Consider the following 24,283-nt stretch of genomic DNA (forward strand, 5'->3'; position numbering starts at 1 on the left):
TGATTGATTCATTCTTAATGTATTCTTGGTTCGATTTAATGATTTGTTCTTTCAAAATAAGACAAAATGATGTTTAATCCACTGAGTTTTAAGTAACTGAGTTAATTATTTTAAGTAGCAGTTACATAATCTGAAAATTTTTTAATATGAATTAAAAATAACAAGTTCAATAAACTTAAAAGAAGGAAAATGTTACTCACACTCACATTTTTAAGTAAGTACAACTTTTTAACAATATTTTAAGATTACACTACTTATTCTAATTAATTATTTGAGCATTTGGGTTTACAGTCCAGTAAGACACTAAAACATTAAAAACAAACAAAAAAACCCATTAAAACAAGATTTTCTGCTAAAAAAAACAACAAACTGGCAGCTCTTTTGCTTGAATCTTACTGCTAAAAACTGGTTTTGTTTCTCATTCCATTCCATTTATTCCATTTTTTTTATGATGCTGTATTGATTGTTTTTGATTGATTGAAGCTTTTATAGTAGATTGCACAGTGAAGTACATATTCCGTACAATTGACCACTAAATGGTACACCCAAATAAGTTTTTCAACTTGTTTAAGTCGGGGTCCACTTAAATTGATTCATGATACAGATATATACTATTTCATAATACAGTCATCACACAAGATAATAATCAGAGTATGTACAATGAATTATTTACATTATTTACAATCCGAGGTGTGGGATATGGAGGGCGGGGGGTTTAGGATTGGCTGGTATCAACACTTCAGTCAAAAAACAAAACACACTGGTTTTTGCTGTAACATTCTGGTGACTGAGCTGCCAGTTTTTAAAGTCAATTTAAATAATTTTTTTGCAGTTTATGTAACACAATATATTGTTTAATGTACTATATATACAGTACATGTATATTCATATATAGGGCAACCATAACTGCCATGTGGCCCTCAATGAAAACGAGTTTGACACCCCTGCTGTAGGCGGACATGACCAGGAGGTCAACCCCGACTTGTTAGAGACAAAGACAAATGGTGCAAAAGCTCCAAGCCGGTGTTTAGAAACTTCTCCCAATCTTCTCATGGTGCCATGGTGCTTTTTTTCCCCTCTTTGGCAACAATACTGAGACAACGTTCAGACAAAGTGTCTCTGCTGTAATTGGTTCCTACATGTTTCTTTTACAATGGGAACCCATAGATCTCAATCGCTTATTTGAGCTTCAGTTTGAGTTGAGTTTGAGTTTGAGTTTATTTCGAACATGCAAGCATATGTGCACTGAGAGCCGGTCATGTGACCATTTAGTCGCAAATCATACAGATGATGTTATTCTACAGTCACACAGTACGTGTGTTCATATTGACTTCCCGTTAGGCTGGTTTCCAATTATTCATTAGAAGAGTGATTGATTGGGGTCCGGAGAGACTCCGCCTCCTGACCAGTGTCAGCTGCCTGCAGCTTCCTTTGACCTTGCACTAGATTAACTGTATTGATTATTGATGGTTGGATGGATGGATGAGGAAATTGGGCTGCTGTACATTATGTTGCTGCTGTGTTGCCATCAATGGTGACAGCTTGATTACATTTCAAAAATGGAAAAAAGAAGCTACCATATAAAGGCTGTGGTCCGACTCAATTTTTCACTGGTATGGAGTCTTACTATATCCCTTAAGTCAAACTCAAGGGCGGCAGCCAGATCACTTCCCACATCGTTTAATGTGGTCCGTCACATCATTTAGTGTGTCCTGCCACATCATTTGGTCAGCCGCATCATTCAAAGGGGGAAGCCATATCATTCAATGTGGTCTGCCACATCATTGAAGTTGGCCTGCCATATCATTCAATGTAGTCTGCCACATCATTGAAGTTGGCCTGCCATATCATTCAATGTAGTCTGCCACATCATTTAAGTTGGCCTGCCATATCATTCAATGTGGTCTGCCATATCATTCAATGTAGTCTGCCACATCATTTAATGTGGCTTGCAATATCATTCAATGTGGTCTGCCACATCATTTGGTCAGCCGCATCATTCAAATTGGCTCGCCATATCATTCAATGTGGTCTGTCACATCATTTAATGTGGTCTGCCACATCATTCGGTCAGCCGCAACATTCGAAGTGGCCTGCCATATCATTCAAAGTGGTCTCCCACATCATTCGATGTGGTCTGCCACATCATGTAATGTGGTCTGCCACATCATTTGGTCAGCCGCATCATTCAAAGGGGGAAGCCATATCATTCAATGTGGTCTGCCACATCATTGAAGTTGGCCTGCCATATCATTCAATGTAGTCTGCCACATCATTTAAGTTGGCCTGCCATATCATTCAATGTGGTCTGCCACATCATTTGATGTGGCCTGCCATATCATTTAAGTGGCCTGCCATATCATTCAATGTAGTCTGCCACATCATTTAATGTGGCTTGCAATATCATTCAATGTGGTCTGCCACATCATTGGGTCAGCCGCATCATTCAAATTGGCTCGCCATATCATTCAATGTGGTCTGTCACATCATTTAATGTGGTCTGCCACATCATTCGGTCAGCCGCATCATTCGAAGTGGCCTGCCATATCATTCAAAGTGGTCTCCCACATCATTCGATGTGGTCTGCCACATCATGTAATGTGGTCTGCCACATCATTTGGTCAGCCGCATCATTCAAAGTGTTCCGCCATATCATTCAAAGTGGTCTCCCACATCATTTGATGTGGTCTGCCACATCATTTAATGTGGTCTGCCACGTCATGTAATGTGGTCAGCCACATCATTTGGTCAGCCGCATCATTCAAAGTGTTCCGCCATATCATTCAAAGTGGTCTCCCACATAATTCGATGTTGTCTGCCACATCATTAATGTGGTCTGCCACATCATGTAATGTGGTCGGCCACATCATTTGGTCAGCCGCATCATTCAAAGTGTTCCGCCATATCATTTAATGTGGTCTGTCACATCATTTGGTCAGCTGCATCATTCAAAGTGGCCCGCCACGTCATTTAATGTGGTCTGTCACGTCATTTAACGAGGTCCGCTTCATAATTTAAGTAGTCCGCCACGTCATTCAATGTGGTCTGCCACATCATTCGGTCAGCCGCATCATTCGAAGTGACCTGCCATATCATTCAAAGTGGTCTCCCACATCATTCGATGTGGTCTGCCACATCATGTAACGTGGTCTGCCACATCATTTGGTCAGCCGCATCATTCAAAGTGTTCCGCCATATCATTCAAAGTGGTCTCCCACATCATTCGATGTGGTCTGCCACATCATTTAATGTGGACTGCCACGTCATGTAATGTGGTCAGCCACATCATTTGGTCAGCCGCATCATTCAAAGTGTTCCGCCATATCATTCAAAGTGGTCTCCCACATAATTCGATGTTGTCTGCCACATCATTTAATGTGGTCTGCCACATCATGTAATGTGGTCGGCCACATCATTTGGTCAGCCGCATCATTCAAAGTGTTCCACCATATCATTTAATGTGGTCTGTCACATCATTTGGTCAGCTGCATCATTCAAAGTGGCCCGCCACATCATTTAATGTGGTCTGTCACGTCATTTAACGAGGTTCGCTTCATAATTTAAGTAGTCCGCCACATCATTCAATGTGGTCTGCCACATCATTCGGTCAGCCGCATCATTCAAAGTGGCCCGCCATATCATTCAATGTGGTCTCCCACATCATTCGATGTGGTCCGCCACGTCATGTAATGTGGTCTGCCACATCATTCAACTTGGCCTACCAAATCATTTATTGTTGTACACCACATCATTTAATGTGGTCTGCCACATCATTTTGTCAGCCGCATCATTCAAAGTGGCCCGCCATATCATTCAATGTGGTCTGCCACATCATGTAATGTTGTCTGCCACGTCATTCAATCTGGCCTACCAAATCATTTATTGTTTTACACCACATCATTTAACGTGGTCCATCACGCCATTTACCATGACCCTCTATGTCATTTAATATGGCCCGCCACATCATTTAATGTGGTCTGCCATTGCATTTGGTCAGCCGCATCATTCAAAGTGGCCCGCCATACCATTCAACGTGGTCTCCCACATCATTCGATGTGGTCCGCCACGTCATGTTATGTGGTCTGCCACTTCATTCCATCTGGCCTACCAAATCATTTATTGTTGTACACCACATCATTTAACGTGGTCTGTCACGCCATTTAATGTGGTCTGCCACATCATTTAACGTGGTCTGCCACAACATTTAATGTGGTCTGCCACAACATTTAATGTGGTCTGTCACATCATTTAACGTGGTCTGCCACATCATTTAACGTGGTCTGCCACATCATTTGGTCAGCCGCATCATTCAAAGTGGCCCGCCATATCATTCAAAGTGGTCTGCCACATCATGTAATGTTGTCTGCCATGTCATTTGGTCAGCCGCATCATTCAAAGTGGCCTGCCATATCATTCAACGTGGTCTCCCACATCATTCGATGTGGTCCGCCACGTCATGTTATGTGGTCTGCCACTTCATTCAATCTGGCCTACCACATCATTTATTGTTGTACACCACATCATTTAACGTGGTCTGCCACATCATTTAATGTGGTCTGCCACATCATTTAACGTGGTCTGTCACATCATTTAACGTGGTCTGCCACATCATTTGGTCAGCCGCATTATTCAAATTGGCCCGCCATATCATTCAATGTGGTCTGCCACATCATGTAATGTTGTCTGCCACAACATTCAATCTGGCCTACCAAATTATTTATTGTTGTACACCACATCATTTAACGTGGTCCATCACGCCATTTACCATGACCCTCTATGTCATTTAATATGGCCCGCCACATCATTTAATGTGGTCTGCCATGTCATTTGGTCAGCCGCATCATTCAAAGTGGCCCGCCATATCATTCAAAATGGTCTGCCACATCATTTAAGTGGTCCGCCACGTAATGTAATGTTGTCTGCCACATCATTCAATCTGGCCTACCAAATAATTTATTGTTGTACACCACATCATTTAATATGGTCCGTCACGCCATTTACCAGGGCCCGCTATGTCATTCAATATGGCCCGCCACATCATTTAATGTACTTCGCCACGTCATTTAACGTGGTCCATCTTGTCATTTACTGCGGCCCGCCATGTCATTCAATGTAGTTCACCACGTCATTTAACGGGTGTCATTTAATGCGTGCTAAAAATGGGTTCTCTTGGAACTTCTACAGTATATTGCCTAGAAAGGTGGTGATTGTTGCATATTCCACAACATAAGGAAACAACACAGGTTTGTACATGCAGTCTTAGTAGATCACTCGCAACACGCCCACTAATAGTACACACCATTTAACACACTGTTTATCCATCCATCCATCTTCAACCGCTTATCCGGAAATCGGGTCGCGGGGACAGCAGCTCCAGCAGAGACCCCCAGACTTCCCTCTCCAGAGCAACATTTGCGACTTCCTCCTGGGGAATCCCGAAGCGTTCCCAGGCCAGAGAGGAGATGTAATCCCCCCATCTGGTCCTTGGCCTGCCGGGGGCCTCCTCCCAGTGGGACGTGCAACGAGGACCTCCCTAGGGAGACGCTCGTGAGGCATCCGCACGAGATGCCCGAACCACCTAAGCTGGCTCCTTTCCAAGCGAAGGAGCAGCGGCTCTACTCCGAGTCTCTCTCGGGTGACTGCACTTCTCACCCTGTCTCTAAGGGAGATGCCAGCCACCCTTCTGAGGAAACTCATTTCGGCGCTTGTATCCGCGATCTTATTCTTTCGGTCATTACCCACACTTCATGACCATAGGTGAGAGTAGGAATGTAGATAGCTCGGTAGACCGAGAGCTTTGCCTTCTGGCTCAGCTCCCGTTTCGTCACAACAGTGCGGCAGAGAGACTGCAATACTGCCCCAGCTGCTCCGATTCTCCGGCTAATTTCCTTCTCCATCTTTCCCTCACTCGTGAACAAGATACTTAAACTCCTCCACCTGGGAGAGAGTCCTGTCCCCTACCCGGACTGTACAAACCATCGGTTTCCTGCTGAGAACCATGGCCTCAGATTTGGAGATGCTGATCCTCATTCCAGCCGCTGAACACTCGGCTGCGAACCGATCCAGTGAGAGCTGAAGGTCACGAACCGAAGGTGCCATCAGGACCACATCATCCGCAAACAGCAGTGACGCAACCTTTAGCCCCCCGAGACGTATACCCTCTCCGCATGGCCACGACTCCGCCTAGAAATCTGTCCATGAAAATCACAAACAGGATAGGTGACAGAGCGCAGTCCTGGCGGAGACCAACCCCCACTGGAAACGGATCCGACTTACATCCAAGCACCCGGACACAACTCTCGCTTTGGTTGTACAGAGATTGGATGGCCCTCAGCAGGGTTCCCCTCACTCCGTACTCCCTCAGCACCTCCCACAAGATCTCCCGAGGGACGCGGTCATACGCCTTCTCCAAATCCACAAAACACATGTAGACTGGATAGGCATACTCCCAGGCCCTCTCCAGGATTCCCGCAAGCGTAAAGAGTTGGTCAGTTGTTCCACGACCAGGACGGAATCCACATTGCTCCTCTTGAATCTGAGGTTCGACTATCGGCCGGACCCTCCTTTCCAGTACCTTGGCGTAAACTTTCCCAGGAGGCTGAGTAGTGTGATACCCCTGTAATTAGCACACACCCTCTGGTCCCCCTTTTTGAAAATGGGAACAACCACCCAGTCTGCCACTCCTCGGCACTGTCCCAGACTTCCACGCAATGTTGAAAAGGCGTATCAACCAAGACAGCCCATCAACACCCAGAGCCTCAGCATTTCTGGACGGATCTCGTAACCCCCGGAGCTTTGCCACTGTGGAGTTGTCTAACTACCTCAGTGACTTCACCCCGAGAGATCGACGTCGATCCCCATCATCCTCAGGCCCTGCTCTATCAGGAGGGTGTGTCTGATGTATTTGGGTTCAGGAGTTCCTCAAAGTGCTCTTTCCAACGCCCTACGACTTCCTCACTTGAAGTCAGCAAAGTCCCATCCTTGCCGTACACAGCTTGGATGGTTCCCTGCTTCCCCCTCCTGAGGTGCCGTATGGTCTTCCAGAACAGCTTTGGTGCCGCCCGATAGTCCTTCTCCGTGGATTCCCCGAACTGCTCCCACACCCTCTGCTTAGCCTCGTCCACAGCCACGGCCGCTGCCCTTCGGGCCCGTCGGTACCTTGCAACTGCCTCCGGAGTCCCCCGGGATAACATACCCCGGTAGGACTCCTTCTTCAGTCGGACGGCTTCCCTGACCACCACTGTCCACCAGGGTGTTCGAGGGTTACCGCCCCTTGAGGCACCTAAGACCTTCTGGCCACAGCTCGCAGCTGCAGCTTTAGCAATAGAGGTTTTGAACATTGCCCATTCCTGTTCAATGTCCCCAACCTCCACAGGGATGGCAGAGAAGTCCCGCCGGAGGTGGGAGTTGAAGTCCTTCCGGACAGAGGACTCCTCCAAACGTTCCCAGTTCACCCGCACTACACGCTTGGGTTTGCCAGGTCTGTCCAGAGGTTTCCCCCGCCATCTAACCCAACTCACCACCAGATGGTGATCAGTTGACAGTTCAGCCCCTCTCTTCACCCGAGTGTCCAAAACATGCGGCCTCAGATCAGCTGATACGATTACAAAATCGATCATTGATCTTTGGCCTAGGGTGCTCTGGTACCAGGTACACCTATGAGCATCCTTATGCTTGAACATGGTGTTTGTTATCGCAAGTCCGTGACTAGCACAGAAGTCCAATAACAATCCACCACTCAGGTTCAGATCAGGGAGACCGTTCCTCCCAATCACGCCAGTCCAAGTATCACTGTCATTGCCCACGTGCGCGTTGAAGTCCCCCAGCAAGACTATGGAATCCCCTGCCGGCGCCCCATACAGGACCCCATGCAAGGTATCCAAGAAGGCTGAATACTCTGAACTCCTGTTTGGTGCGTATGCACAAACAACAGTCAGAGTCTTCCCCCCTCCAACCCTAAGGCGAAGGGAGGCGACCCTCTTGTCCACTGGGGTGAACTCCAACGTACAGGCACTCAGCCGGGGACTCGTGAGTATCCCCACACCCGCCTGTGCCCTCACGCCCTGAGCAACTCCAGAAGTGAACAAGGTCCATCCCTTGTCCAGGAGTGTGGTTTCAGAGCCCTTGCTATGCGTAGAGGTAAGCCCCACCAGATCCAACCGGTAGCGCTCCACCTCTCGCACCAGCTCAGGCTCCATCCCCACCAGCGTAGAGACGTTCCACGTCCCGAAAGTCAGCCTCTGCTGCCCCGAATTGGTCCGTCTGGAGCCTCCACTTTCACTGCCATCCACTTGGCAGCGCACCCGACCACACTGGTTCCGACCGCGGGTGGTGGGCCCACGTGGCAGAGAAGATGGTGTGTCCACGTAGCTTCTTCGGGCACACACTGTTTAGCGTGTGGTATTTGGATCTTAGTAGATCAGTCTCTCCAACAAGGCCCCTTACCAGTCGGACATAGCCTGAATACTTCACCAGGGAGGTGTCGTGGGGGCCAACTTGACCAGATGCCCGGGCCACCTCACCCGGTTCTTCTCAAATTTACTCCTTAATGAGACAGCTAGACCACCTAACGCGGTTCTGTGTTTTCGGTCCCTACCTAAAGCTCATGAGGGTAGGAACATAGATCAACCAGTAAATTGATATTCACCATGATGGACCGATGCAGACACTGCACCGATCTGCCTGATTCTTACCTCACTTGAGAACAAGATCTGAGATACTTGAACTCCTCAACCTGGGGCAGGTTCTCGTCCACAACCTGTACATGGCTCTCCACCCTGCAAGAACCACGGACTCAGACTTGGAGGTGCTGATTCTCATTCCATTCGCTTCACACTCGGCTTTGAACTGATCCAGTAAGAACTGAAGATGACGGTCCGATGAAGCCAGCAGGACTTGGTCATCTGCAAAAAGCAGAGCTCCAATCCTGCAGCCACCAAACCGGATCCCCTCAACACCCTGACTGCGCTTAAAAATATAGCATCATAAAAATATTACATCATAAATTGAGAGGAGCACTTACTTTTGTAAGATACAGTGACAGTGCACATAAACCTCTTACAAAAATAGGGTCTTAAAAATATTTTTTAAGCGATATTCCAGCCTCGGAATAACATCCGCCGCGTTTAGTTCCAAACTTGGGAGACAGACGTTTTTTTTTAGCAAATTTCTAAAAACACTAGTGTTCCTGTTGTATACACAAACTGGGACCACCGTAAACACATTGGCAGATCCTTGCATTTAAAAATGTTAGCATTGCTAGCAAATGGTGTTCCACCTGAAAAGCTTCAAAAATCGGTCTCCTCAGTTCCCAAATGTTTACTGAGTGTTGTTAAAAGGAAAGGCCATGTAACACAGTGGTAAAAATGCCCCTGTGCCAACTTTTTTGCAATGTGTTGCTGCCATTAAATTCTAAGTCAATGATAATTTGTAAAAAAAAATTAAGTTAAGTCGAACATTAAATATCTTGTCTTTGCAGTCTATTCAATTGAATATAAGTAGAAAAGGGTTTGCAAATCATTGTATTCTGTTTTTATTTACGATTTACACAACGTGCCAACTTCACTGGTTTTGGGTTTTTTATGCTAAACTATATATTATAAGCAAAGCTTTGTGTTGGAGGTAACAACACACATACATCTTTAGATATCTAATTTGGTATCCCTATTATTCTTTACCAATATTATTATTAGTCCAAAACTAAAACTTTTTTTTTTTTTAAACTGACCATATCTTGCAAGAAATTTGTAGACATCATGACACTACACATGGGCATTCTGCGGCCCGCCGGCCGCATCCGGCCCTTTGTACGTCCCTGTCCGGCCCGCGTGAGGCCAATTAAATAATATTAATTAATTAAATTAATTAATTAAATAAATTTTAAAAAGTATCTATTTCGAGTGTGCAATACAACGGTGCTGCTTTTGTTTTGAAAAGCGTTATTTGTATTACTTCCGTGTGGACGTATGCTCGTGCGCGCAGCGGCAATCACAAATTACAAAATACATTTTAAAAAACATCTTTGTCGTGCGTGCAATACAACTGTGCTGCTTTTATTTTGAAAAGTGTTATATGTGCGTATGTCCTGTGAGGGAAGGCGCACAGCGACAAGTGATGCCCGGTTATCCCCGAGACGCTAAAAAGAGAAAAGTTGATGACGAATGGCGTGTTTTCAACAAGACATGGACTGCCAAGTAAAGGTAAAGCCTTGTGCTTATTTGTGGTACACACGTTGCTGTGTTTAAAGAATATAGTGTAACGACCTGCTGAAGTAGATGTTGTCTTCTTGAGTTGCGTAAATGAGAAGTGAGGAGACGTGCGTGTGGAAGGAACGAGATATGTTGAGCTGTGTTAGTATAGCTTGCTCAATAAAAGTTTAAAAAGAGCGTCAGACTTGGTGTGCACTTCTTCTGGACGCTACAATTGGTGTCAGAAGTAAAACTTTGCGCATACTGCACTGTTTGTGTGCTACGTCATCGGGAGGTACGTGCCACGTGAGGAGCTCGCCGCAAAGAGAGAGAGAGAGACAGAGTGAGAGCGAGAGAGAGAGAGAGAGAGAGAGAGAGAGAGAGAGAGAGAGAGAGAGAGAGAGAGACAGCGTTTACAGGTGCAGCCACGCTGCTTGCCACGGGGGGAATTCCGCCCTCAATGAAGACTCCCAGGTTTGATGGCAAGGCGAACTGGGAGGCATTTCATCCCACTTGTGACATCAATTGTAGCGTCCAGAAGAAGTGCACACCAAGTCTGATGCTCTTTTTAAACTTTTATTGAGCAACCTATACTAACACAGCTCAACTTATCTCGTTCTTTCCAAAAGGAAAACCAATCCTCACTCCTCATTTCCGCAACAGCAACGCTTCCTCCTTCTTCGCCAATCACCTTACAGGCGTGCTACGTTCACAACAAAGAGGATGCAGGATAAAGTGACAGAAATTGAAATTTTTGTATTGTAATATACATCAGGAAGTGTTGTGTAAGAAAGTGTTAAAAATAAAACCATCAAAAGCCATCTGCTTTTGTATAAAGATAAGTTAGGTTAAATGAGAATAGTATTATTATTATTATCTATCTTACTGTATATCAAAAATAATTTGAGCAAAATTTAATTGAAATATTGTCGGTGTGGCCCTCCAGCAGTGCTCGGGTTGCTCATGCGGCCCCCGGTAAAAATTAATTGCCCACCCCTGCTCTACACGCATAAATAATCAAAGACCATATACGGGAAGACAAAGCGGCCGTAGCCCGTTTTCGGTTTTTGGGTCCCATTTTTTGGAGGAATTTTGTAATGGGTCACAAGGAGACGGCACTGAGACAGGTACGTCGCTTAGCCTTAGCCATGTTTATTAATATGATAGAATGACTTGTGTAAGTAATCCAAATGCGTGTGGTGTGACTATGTGAAGCGATTATATGTTGATAGTTACCGGAAGGTGTTGAAGGTGTGTGTTGAGGAAGAGGCGGAAGTCCAGAAAGGGCAGGGCCGGCTCGTAGGTCTAGGTCCAGGGACAGAAAGGAGGGAGGCGTCGTTGTCCGAGGGTAGGCGTGAGGTCGAGATCCAGGAAGGCAGCAGAGAGTCCAGAGGGGATCCAGGGAAACGAGACACACACCTCGAAACCAGGGGATGACGACACAGGACAAGACTAGGGGAAACACAGAGAGTGAATAGGCACATGGAAAAGGGGCTAGAGACATGTGGGCTTACTGTACAATAGAGGTAGCTACGTTCTGGCACTGGAACGCAGGTTGCGCTGGCTTAAGAAGAGTGGAGCTTCATCAGCGTCAGGTGTGTTGATAGTAGATTGCGGCCGCAGCAGGAGAGGAACGCCCAAGGGCTTGTCCAGAGGCGCACTCAGAGGAGCACACTGAAGAATGAGTAACGTATTTAATGGTATAATGTAAACGGGTTAAAGCGCTTTTCTACCTTCAAGGCACTCAAAGCGCTTTGACACTATTTCCACATTCACCCATTCACACACACACATTCACACACTGATGGCGGAAGCTGCCATGCAAGGCGCTAACCACTACCCATCAGGAGCAAGGGTGAAGTGTCTCGCTCAAGGACACAATGGACGTGACTACAGTGGTAGAAGCCGGGGATCGAACCAGGAACCCCTCATGTTGCTGGCACGGCCGCTCTACCAATTTTTTTGGTAGAATGTGTAGCGGGCCAATAAAAAAACGAACCCGTGGGCCGCACTTTGGACAACCCTGCTTTGTACAGTACTATGGGCACTAGATTAGAAACTAGAGATGTCCGATAATGGCTTTTTTGTCGATATCCGATATTCCGATATTGTCCAACTCTTAATTAACAATTCCGATATCAACCGATACCGATATATACAGTCGAGGAATTAACACATTATTATGCCTAATTTTGTTGTGATGCCCCGCTGGATGCATTAAACAATGTAACAAGGTTTTCCAAAATAAATCAACTCAAGTTATGGAAAAAAATGCCAACATGGCACTGCCATATTTATTATTGAAGTCACAAAGTGCATTATTTTTTTTAACATGCCTCAAAACAGCAGCTTGGAATTTGGGACATGCTCTCCCTGACAGAGCATGAGGAGGTTGAGGTGGGCGGGGTTGGGTGGGCGGGGTTGAGGTTGGGGGGTGGGGGGGTTGGGGGTAGTGGGGGGTGTATATTGTAGTGTCCAGGAAGAGCTAGTGCTGCAGGGGATTCTGGGTATTTGTGCTGTTGTGTTTATGTTGTGTTACGGTGCGGATGTTTCCCCGAAATGTGTTTGTCATTCTTGTTTGGTGTGGGTTCACAGTGTGGCGCATATTTGTAACAGTGTTAAAGTTGTTTATACGGCCACCCTCAGTGTGACCTGTATGGCTGTTGACCAAGTATGCCTTGCATTCACTTGTGTGTGTGAAAAGCCGTAGATATTATGTGACTGGGCCGGCACGCAAAGGCAGTGCCTTTAAGGCATGCCCCCAAAATAGTTGTCTGGGTGGAAATCGGGAGAAATTCGGGGGAACGGTTGCCCCCGGAGATTTTCGGGAGGGGCACTGAAATTCGGGAGTCTCCCGGGAATATCGGAGGGGTTGGCAAGTATGACTGGGAGACGCAACAGCTCTGTACTTCTCCCTACGTCCGTGTACCACTCCGTACAGCGGCGTTTTAAAAACTCATCAATTTTACCTTTTGAAACCGATACCGATAAAATTCCGATATTACATTTTAAAGTATTTATCGGGCGATAATATCGGACATCTCTATTTGAAACCAATGCAACCAGGCAGATAGTGGGAGAAAAACATCAAATATGAACATAAAACAGACAGCAGACATCAAGATTATACTACTGTATACTATTATTAGCAAATACTCTACCCTATAATTTCACTTTCCCAACGGCAATAATCCAGGCAATAAATACAGACAATACGTGTGATCTTGAGCTATGAGAATATGTTTGTGGAGAGTTATGGCCCCTTTCCACGCTCCGCCCCTCCTCTCCGCAATTGGCGAGTGCAGCGATGTGCAGGCCTGCGTGCGTGCATGCCTAAAAAGTGGAGGCTAGGCCGGGGCGGAAAGTTTAGATCCTCCTCCTCCTCCTCCTGCTGGTGCATGTCAGTGGGCGAGGAGGAGCGACTGTGGCCAAAGTTCACTCCGCTGACTCGCTCAGTCGCGGCGTCGGCCTGCACGTGCACCACTTTAAACGCTCTCTTCTTGCTCAGCGATGGACGTCACCATGCGGCGGGTAAGTCACTTTGTGCACCTACAGAAAACGCCGAGTCAGCACTCTTTAGGGGGGCCTTCTCGAGTCCTTTCGGTTTGGATCCCTCCAGTCCCGAAGGGGCGGGGCGACTAAACTGGAAGGTAGCATCAAAGGGAGGAATTGAACTTCTTATATTTTCTTTTTTATTCAAACACTGTGAGTCATGAAAGTTGTTCATTGCTCTCGGAGAGCGATAACCGATAACGCCGCCTTACATCCATTACCTGCTCACCTCGTGACCTTCGAAATGCCAAAACACTTATTTCAGCGTGTGTACGTTCATCTGCTACAGAGCTAATGTTTCCGTTAGCTGCCTGTGGATACCACAAAAGGTGCGTTTCCATGGCGCGTCACGCTAATTGGTTACTTATCTTGTTCCTGTAAGGAGGAATGTTTGACATCTTTCCACGAGCGGGTGTTGTTGCCCTTGATTGCCACTGGGACAAACAAAGGTGGAGGTGTCGCCATGGAAACAAGAGGGAGGGCATTTTAGAGAGTCAATATTATTAAGGAATATAAGATTTTTGCCATTTTTCATGATCATGGGGATCATTATGTCCTCACAATTTGGCAGCTGGGAGACATTTTGAAATGTAATTAAGCGTTTTAATATTTATGTATATATATAATCACTGACGGGATAAAAATTAATTAACCTATATTACAAACATACATACATCTTAGTATAATACAGCAATAAGGGATAATCTCATTAAATATCAATAAATTATCATTTTTAAATAGCAGTTTTCATTAAACTCAAAGATGCTTTATACAAAACCCAAAACCAGTGAAGTTGGCATGTTGTGTATTTCATAAATAAAAACAGAATACAATGATTTGAAAATCCTTTTCAACTTTCAATAGACTGCAAAGACAAGATATTTAATGTTCAAACTGAGAAACTTAATTTTTTGCAAATAATCATTAACTTAAAATTTAATGGCAGCAACACATTGCAAAAAAGTTGGCACAGGGGCGTTTTTACCACTGTGTTACATGGCCTTTCCTTTTAACAACACTCAGTAAACGTTTGGGAACTGAGGACACCAATTTTTGAAGCTTTTCAGGTGGAATTATTTCCCATTCTTGCTTGATGTACAGCTTAAGTTGTTCAACAGTCCCGGGTCTGCGTTGTGGTATTTTAGGCTTCATATTGCGCCACACATTTTCAATGGGAGACAGGTCTGGACTACAGGCAGGCCAGTCTAGTACCTGCACTCTTTTGCTATGAAGCCACGCTGTTGTAACACGTGGCTTGGCATTGTCTTGCTGAAATAAGCAGGGGCGTCCATGATAACGTTGCTTGGATGGCAACATATGTTGTTCCAAAACCTGTATGTACCTTTCATCATTAATGGTGCCTTCACAGATGTGTAAGTTACCCATGCCTTGGGCACTAATACACCCCCATACCATCACAGATGCTGGCTTTTCAACTTTGCGCCTATAACAATCCAAATGGTTCTTTTCCTCTTTGGTCCGGAGGACACGACGTCCACAGTTTCCAAAAACAATGTGGACTTGTCAGACCACAGAACACTTTTCCATTTTGCATCAGTCCATCTCAGATGAGCTTGGGCCCAGCGAAGCCGACAGCGTTTCTGGGTGTTGTTGATAAATGGCTTTGGCTTTGCATAGTAAAGTTTTAACTTGCACTTACAGATGTAACAAATAACTGTAGTTACTGACAGTTGATTTCTCAAGTGTTCCTGAGCCCATGTGGTGATATCCTTTACACACTGATTTCGCTTTTTTGATGCAGTATTGCCTGAGGGATCCAAGGTCCGTAATATCATCGCTTACGTGCAGTGATTTCTCCAGGTTCTCTGAACCGTTTGATGATATTACAGATCGTAGATGGTGAAATCCCTAAATTCCTTGCAATAGCTGGTTGAGAAATGTTTTTTTTAAACAATTTGCTCACGCATTTGTTCACAAAGTGGTGACCCTCGCCCCATCCTTGTTTTTGAATGACTGAGCATTTCATGGAAGCTGCTTTTATACCTAATCATGGCACCAACCTGTTCCCAATTAACCTGTCCACCTGTGGGATGTTCCAAATAAGTGTTTGATGAGCATTCCTCAAATTCCTCAGTCTTTTTTGCCACTTGTGCCATGTTTTGTAAAACACGTTGCAGCCATCTAATTCCACATGAGCTAATAATTGCAAAAAATAACAAGGTTTTCCAGTTCGAACGTTAAGTACCTTGTCTTTGCAGTCTATTCAATTGAGTATAGGTTGAAAAGGATTCGAAAATCATCGTATTCTGTTTTTATTTACGATTTACACAACGTGCCAACTTCACTGGTTTTGGGGTTTGTACAGACAATGCTTAATAAAGTGCTACTTTATGCTTTGATTATCTGGTAGGGATATTAGAGCGCTGCTCTATTCCTTGCCATCTTTTTTTTTTCTTTTCTTAATAGTATTTATTTATTTACAATAATTTCATACATTTTATTACATAGTTTGTTGTTATCACTCTTTGTATAGTTATGTTGTATATTTGATTTTTTTTTTTAATCATTTGACATACACAAATAGTAGTTGGAATGTTTGCTTCCTCAGCACTATTTTAATCCAATCCTCCAATCCTGATAATTGCAGTAATCCAGTCAGCCACATGGGGGTGCACTTTGACTGTTGTCCACAACGGAAACCTTGCCCATATTTGGCTTCTACAAATGACTTGTCTGCTTCAAAGACAAACACTGACATTAGCTTTATTTGAAGTGGTTACTTTTTTTTATATATATAAACACATTTTTTTTGCTGTGTGCGTTTCTGTCAAAACAACAACGACGACGACAAAAGTCCCTTCTCGGTCTTGGAGAGGTTTTTGGTGTTTTTTTCCCCCCCAAGGCCGCACGGAGGAAATGAGAGTTTGCTTCTGACCTCAACAACACAGTGAGAATACAGAGCGAAATAATAAAAAAAACAGCTTTGTGCTAAATCAGTTTGTACACAGCTCAATGACAGAACCATCATTGGATTGCACCTTTATCCAGATCTGCACCAACATGCCTTTTTCTTCTGCCTGTGCCACATGCATGCAAAATGGTTGATTTGGCGAATTAATCTGTAGCTGCAATACAAACCGGACACTGGTCCAGAAGCAGGACGCGTGCATCTTAATCCGAATGTTGTGTCGAGCTGCAGATCGGGTAGATTGTGTCCGTCTAATGGAGGGCTTTGCGGGGGCCAAAGCTGTAAATCACATTACGGGCATGAGCGGGCCGCAGTCGAGCATGGCGACTTCAGACAAGCACCTGCAGGCCGCCGTCCACGTCAGTCACGGCTGCACGGCGGATAATGACGTTAGATGTCTTCCTCCGGGGAAAGAAAGCATCTCCCGGGTCTGTGCTGGGCGGCCGTCATTAAGGCTGATAAAAGGCCGTAGCCAAACGGATTAGGAAGTGCTTGAGCGAGAAATTGTCTTTCCTATCTTTGACATTGTCGTCGTTTCATCTCTAAACGAGCCATTACTCGCTAATCAAATCAAACCGCAAGTGATAAGTTCGTTCCTTTGACAAAGCCCTCACGCGGTTCTGTAGAGTCGTGCTACGTCTCGCTCGCAGCGTCAGGCGTCGACGAGCTTAATTGTACGCCACAACATCTCGTGGTGATGTCATGCCTGGAGCAGGACTGTTATTTAACATGTCGGGCCGCTCTGTCGTCATGGCGACCTCTTGAGTTAGGATGGTACCCGTTCTCCGTACCTGAGAATATGAGACCGGTACCAAAATTCTGTGTGAGTTCATGTTATTAAATGTTAATTTTTTTATTGATAAAATAATATTTTTTATATAACGTTTAATAATAACCTGATAATAATAACTGTTCTGTCCAGTTGTTATATCTTAATTTCTTACACTTAGTCTCATTTGCTAGTACAAAACCCAAAACCAGTGACGTTGGCACGTTGTGTAAATGGTAAATAAAAACAGAATAGAATGATTTGCAAATCCTTTTCAACTTATATTCAATTGAATAGACTGCAAAGACAAAATATTTAATGTTCAAACTGAGAAACGTAAAAAATGTTTGCAAATAATCATTAACTTAGAATTTAATGGCAGCAACACATAACAAAAAGTTGGCACAGGGGCATTTTTACCACTATGTTACATGGCCTTTCCTTTTAACAACACTCTGTAAATGTTTGGGAACTGAGGAGACTAATTTTTGAAGCTTTTCAGGTGGAATTCTTTCCCATTCTTGTTTGATGTACAGCTTAAGTTGTTCAACAGTCCGGGGGTCTCCGTTGTGGTATTTTAGGCTTCATATTGCACCACACAGTTTCAATGGGAGACAGGTCTGGACGACAGGCAGGCCAGTCTAGTACCCGCACTCTTTTACTACGAAGCCACACTGTTGTAACACGTAGCTTGGCATTGTCTTTCTGAAATAAGCAGGGGCGTTCATGATTATGTTGCTTGGATGGCAACATATGTTGCTCTAAAACCTGTATGTACCTTTCAGCGTTAATGGCGCCTTCACAAATGTGTAAGTTACCCATGCCTTGTGCACTAATACACCCCCATACCATCACAGATGCTGGCTTTTGAACTTTGCGCCTATAACAATCCAGATGGTTATTTTCCTCTTTGTACCGGAGGACACGACGTCCACAGTTTCCAAAAACAATTTGAAATGTGGACTCATCAGACTACAGAACACTTTTCCACTTTGCATCAGTCCATCTTAGATGAGCTCGGGCCCAGCGAAGCCGGCGGCGTTTCTGGGTGTTGTTGATAAATGGCTTTGGCTTTGCATAGTAGAGTTTTAACTTGCACTTACATATGTAGTGACAAACTGTGGTTACTGACAGTGGTTTTCTGAAGTGTTCCTGAGCCCATGTGGTGATGTCCTTTACACACTGATGTCGCTTTTTGATGCAGTACCGCTTGACGGATCGAAGGTCCGTAATATCATCGCTTACGTGCAGTGATTTCTCCAGATTCTCTGAACCTTTTAATGATATTACGGACCGTAAATGGTGAAATCCCTAAATTCCTTTCACTAGCTCGTTAAGAAATGTTATTCTTAAACTGTTGGACAATTTGCTCACGCATTTGTTCACAAAGTGGTGACCCTCGCCCCATCCTTGTTTGTGAATGACTGAGCATTTCATGGAAGCTGCTTTTATACCCAATCATGGCACCCACCTGTTCCCAATTTGCCTGTTCACCTGTGGGATGTTCCAAATAAGTGTTTGATGAGCATTCCTCAATTTTCTCAGTCTGTTTTGCCACTTGTGCCAGCTTTTTTGAAACATGATGCAGGCAGGAAATTCCAAATGAGCTAATATTTGCAAAAAATAACATTTTCCAGTTCGAACATTAAATATCTTATCTTTGCAGTCTATTCAATTGAATATAGGTTGAAAAGGATTTGCAAATCATTGTATTCTGTTTTTATTTACCATTTACACAACGTGCCAACTTCACTGGTTTTAGGTTTTGTATTATAATAGACTTTGATAGCATGTGGTGAATAGATGACGGTGTGTTGCCTAGCCAGGAAGTAGTCTTTGTCTTTAAACTGAATCTAGTCCCATGCTGAGCCATAAAATGGGATTATACTGCAAGTACTGTACCTATTACACACCAGCCGTTTGATTGTAACGTGCTTCTTAGTTTCAGTCGTGATTACCAAATTTGGGGGTGTTAAAATCACCATGTAAAATCGCTAACTCTAATCAATAGCACATTTATGGAAAATCCAACATAATTAGCACCGAACTAGTGCAATTTGGAAATATGGAGCCTTAGGGCCTGATTTACTAAAAGTTTTTGTGTACTAAAACACGAGCAAACTTGATAGCACACTCATAGCTGATTCACTAAACGTGTGCAAAGTGGATTGCATATTTTCACTGCATATTTTTCGGACTATAAGTTGCTACTTTTTTCCTACGCTTCGTACCCTGCGGCTTATAAAACGATGGGGCTTATTTATGGGTTTTTCTTCGCTAACAGCCATAATGTTTTGTATTCAACAAATAGTTTCCAATACCGGCAGAAACACTGAAAAGGTGTTATTGTTTGTGTTATGGCGCCATTATTTGGCAAGTTCGCTTATTGCAGGTGCTATGGGTTGAAAATGTACTTCCTGTTTTGTGTATAAGGTGTGTATAAGGTAAGACATGTGATCTGGCGTTTTGTCTCTGTCTTCATTAATATGCAGAATATATTCTGATCAGCAAAACGCCTACAATACTGGCAGGAGAAAATGCAAATATGTTACACCGCATTCGCAACGTGATTTATCAACACTCATGAACGTTTCGCGAGAGCTATTTTTTGTTTTATTCAGCACCTCTGAAAAGTAAGTTCAAACTGACGGTTCCACACACGGCTGCAGGATCGTTACTCTCGAAAGGATGGTCACGTGCAGCAAAGATATTGAAATTTGGCACCGTTTTGTTTTTACGTAAAATGGTACCCGGTAGTACCGACGCACTCCGGTTGGTGCCTATAAATGTACCAAATTCGTTACACATTCCTAACAATTCCAGGTCCAAAATAAAACAAGATCACATTAGTCTCAGAGTGTGCTGTCCAAAGAAGTACGACACGACTTCAGCTACATGAAGTAACAGATCCATTTATTGTACATTTTCACTGCATATTTTTCGGACTAAAAGTTGCTACTTTTTTCCTACGCTTCGTACCCTGCGGCTTATAAAAAGATGGGGCTTACTTATGGGTTTTTCTTCGCTAACAGCCATAATGTTTTGTATTCAACAAATAGTTTTCAACACCGGCAGAAACACTGAAAGCGGGTTATAGTTTGTGTTATGGCGCCATCTTTTGGCAAATTTGCTTACTGCAGGTGCTGTGGGTTGAAAAAGTACGTCCTGTTTTGTGTATAAGGTGTGTATAAGGTAAGACATATTATATGGCGTTTTGTTTCGCAATGTTATGCAAAAGCAACTTTTCTTACCTTCTGTTACCTGCTGATCTGTATTTGGGATCTGCATAAATCCTGAAAAATTGTGCGCATCCGCCTTTGTAGTCCGTGCCGACGACGTAGTCGATAGGCTTCTCCTTTTTCTCTATGTTCTTGTTGTGGGACATTCATTCTCCGCTGTTGCCTTTTCTAATGTAAAGTAGTGTAAAGTTCTTACTTCTATCTGTCAGTAAACTCACCATGAAAGCGCTAAAACATACCGGTGTAGTGACTTTACATTATTCACCCAAAGAACTTTAGTTATTAGAGAGTTCCGGTCGGACGTTTTTTCACTGGACACGTTGTTGTTTCCGAATGAGGAGATGCTGCTTCGTTATTGATTGAAGTAAAGTCTGAATGTCATTAAAACAGAAAAAAAACTAATAATAATATGTCTCCTTTAAGGTGCCTTATATATGAAAAATAGACCATTCATCGGCAGTGCGCCTTATAATCCGGTGCGCCCAATGGTCCGGAAAATACGGTATGTAAAAATATTTATTCCTTTTAAAAATGTATCGCCTGGTACAACTGTGCTTGTTTTGTAAGAATTCTGCGCGCCTTTTTTAATATCGACCTTCTGTCTGTCGCTCCGGAAGAGGAGTCACTCCGGGGACTCTCAATGAGTGACAGGACACGAGTCGCGAGGAAAAGCTGACGGCGCCTTCCACTCGAGGGCCGCCGACCGGGACGCGGCAGATGATGTCGCGTCACGTCTGCTTTGGCTCGGTGTCTATCACGGCAGAGAGATGGAGAGAGAGGAGCCGGAGGTGCATGTTGGTGTTTGTTCCTCCGCTCTGGATTGTGTTTGCATTTGTCCGACATGCTCCCATGTTGGAGTCTCCAGAGGCTGGCGTGACATTGTGTTGTTGTGCAAAAGGAACACACAGACACACAAAAGACTGCGTGAAAGTGATCTGAGTTGGTAGCTGATAGCACGTAAATGTACCTGTCCGTGAGTACACACACACACACACAGACACACATTCTTTTATTTGTTACCTTCTTGAGACCTCCCTCTAGTATTATAATAAAAGTCGTAATTTTACTCAACGCAAGTCAAAATTTTACAAGAAAAACAGAACATGTGTGCAATATTATGATAAAAGTTGGAATTTTACTCAATAGCAGTCGCAATTTTACAAGAAAAGCTTAACATTTTGACAATTTTAGATAAAAGTTGTCATTTTACTCGACAAAAGTCACAATTTTATAAGAAAACCTTAAAATTTGGGCAATATTATAATATTAATCTGAATTTTACTGCGCAAATTTATGACAAAAGTAATAATTTTACTCCAAAAATGTCACTATTTTACATGAACGACAAAACACAATTATATGACAAATGTCACCATTTTGCATTTAAAAGTAATAATTTTACATTAAAAAAAGTAATAATTTCACGAGAGAGAATATAAGAAATGTTTCCTAATTTTATAAGAAACAAGTCGACACATTATGAGAAAAAGACTGCTTTTAGTTAATTTTTTGGGAATTTTTTGTTTGTAATGGATTTTTAATCTTCATTATTTACTTCAAGATATTACGGTATGTCTTTATATACTGTACATACTTATTTTTTAATTTTTTATTTATTTTGGCCATAGGGGGCGCATTTCAATTTCTTACACACACTTGTTATTACATATGTTGGCCAGAGGGGGAGCACTTCAAATTTTTACACACACTTCTTATTTCATATGTTGATCAGAGGGGGCGCACTTTTTGATAATTTTGATAGATTTCACTACCAGGGGTGCAAATGAGACATTCTCTATTAGATGCAATGGTTTTCCGTATTGAGACCATGATTTATGTCCTAACTTGTTCACCGGTCCTCATATGGAAGGTACTTTTCCTTCTTGATGTCTCAAGAAGGGTAGAAATACAAGAACACACACACACACACACACACACACACACACACACACACACACACACACACACACACATTGTCTTATATGTCTTACCTTCTTGAGACCTTCGAAAAATGCCTACCTCTAGTGTTATAATAAAAGTCGTAATTTTACTCAATGCAAGGCGGCGACTTGTCCAGGGTGTACCCCGCCTTCCGCCCGATTGTAGCTGAGATAGGCTCCAGCGACCCCGAAGGGAATAAGCGGTAGAAAATAAATGGATGGATGGCAAGTCAAAATTTTACAAGACAAACAGAACAGTTGTGCAATATTATGATAAAAGTTGGAATTTTACTCAATAACAGTCGCAATTTTACAAGAAAAGTTTAACATTTTGGCAATTTTAGGAAAAAGTCGTAACTTTACTCGACAAAAGTCACAATTTTATAAGAAAACCTTAAAATTTTGGCAATATTATAACAGTAATCTGAATTTTACTCGGAAAAATTATGACAAAAGTCATAATTTTACTTAAAAAATGTCACAATTTTACAAGAACAACAAAAAAAGTTTATGTGACAAATGTCACCATTTTGCATTAAAAAGTAATAATTTTACATAAAAAAGTAATAATTTCACGAGAAAGAACATGAGAAATTGTTCCCAATTTTATAAGAAACAAGTCGACACATTGTGAGAAAAAGACTGTTTTTGTTTACTTTTTTGTTTGTAATTGATTTTTAATCTTTATTATTTACTTCAAGTTATTACGGTATGTCTCTATATACATATTTATTTATTTATTTTTATTCATTTTGGCCAAAGGGGTGCATTTAAATTTCTTACACACACCTGTTATTACATATGTCGGCCAGAGGGGGAGCACTTCAAAATTTTACACACACTTGTTATTTCATATGTCGACCAGAGGGGGACCACTTTTAAAACCGACACACAGTCAATTTGAAAAAATCCCTCCTTTTTGGGACCACCCTAATTTTGATAGATTTCACCACCAGGGGTGCAAATGAGACATTCTCTATTAGATGCAATGGTTTTCCGTATTGGGACCATGATTTATGTTAGGACCATGATTTATGTCCTAACTTGTTCACCGGTCCTCATATGGAAGGTACTTTTCCTTGTTGATGTCTCAAGAAGGGTAGAAATACAAGAACACATACACACACGCACACACACACACTCTTCCAGTGCCGACCATGCCTCCGGCTGTAGGTGGAGCTGAAGCTTTCCTGGTATTGTCGGGCAACTTTTCCTGTTGTGCTGGCTCCAGTCTCGCTCAATCAGGCTCTGCCTGTCGCGGGATTAACGGGGAACATTTTGCAAGCTGCAGCGATTTTTCCCGAAGCCTCCTCTGCTCCTGAGGATATGAAGTTCCCAGTTTGGGTCAAAGGTCGTGTTCCCTCTGCAGTAATGTGTCGCCAGCAGCAGCAGAGCAAAGCGGGGCGAAATCCATTGGTGGGTAAATGTCTGTCGGCGTCGTGAGAGTGTTTGCCATTTTGTTTCAGCTAAAACCGATGCAATTAATTTGATAAGTTATAGATCATTAGCTTGTTTGCCAATCCGTCTCTTTTATTTTGAAAACCGCCTCGAGCTGGCTTCAGTCTTTGCAACAAAACAGCACCAGCGCCTTTCTGTGTTTGTGCAACACAACTATGTAAAGCAGGGGTGTGAAACTCATTTTTAGATCGGAGGCCACATGGGAGAAA

The 24,283-nt window shown here is 43.4% G+C and overlaps 1 protein-coding gene across 6 annotated transcripts in view; it reads left to right on the plus strand.

The window, feature by feature from the left end:
* The window catches only part of mid1 (midline 1), a 130,342-nt gene that overhangs the window by 62,587 nt on the left and 43,472 nt on the right, over positions 1-24,283 (plus strand). Inside the window, exon 1 of one of the 6 annotated variants that reach the window (XM_062069156.1) lies at positions 13,574-13,718. The exons of 3 other annotated variants lie outside the window; for them this stretch is intronic. The gene's annotated coding sequence lies outside the window, so the exon portion shown is untranslated. Of the gene's footprint in view, positions 1-13,573; positions 13,719-23,857; positions 24,033-24,283 lie in introns of those variants that run through there. 2 more of the 6 variants (XM_062069151.1, XM_062069152.1) reach the window with 2 other exon arrangements.

This window comes from Entelurus aequoreus, linkage group LG14 (genome assembly GCF_033978785.1).
Source record: "Entelurus aequoreus isolate RoL-2023_Sb linkage group LG14, RoL_Eaeq_v1.1, whole genome shotgun sequence".
Classification (NCBI taxonomy): domain Eukaryota; kingdom Metazoa; phylum Chordata; class Actinopteri; order Syngnathiformes; family Syngnathidae; genus Entelurus; species Entelurus aequoreus.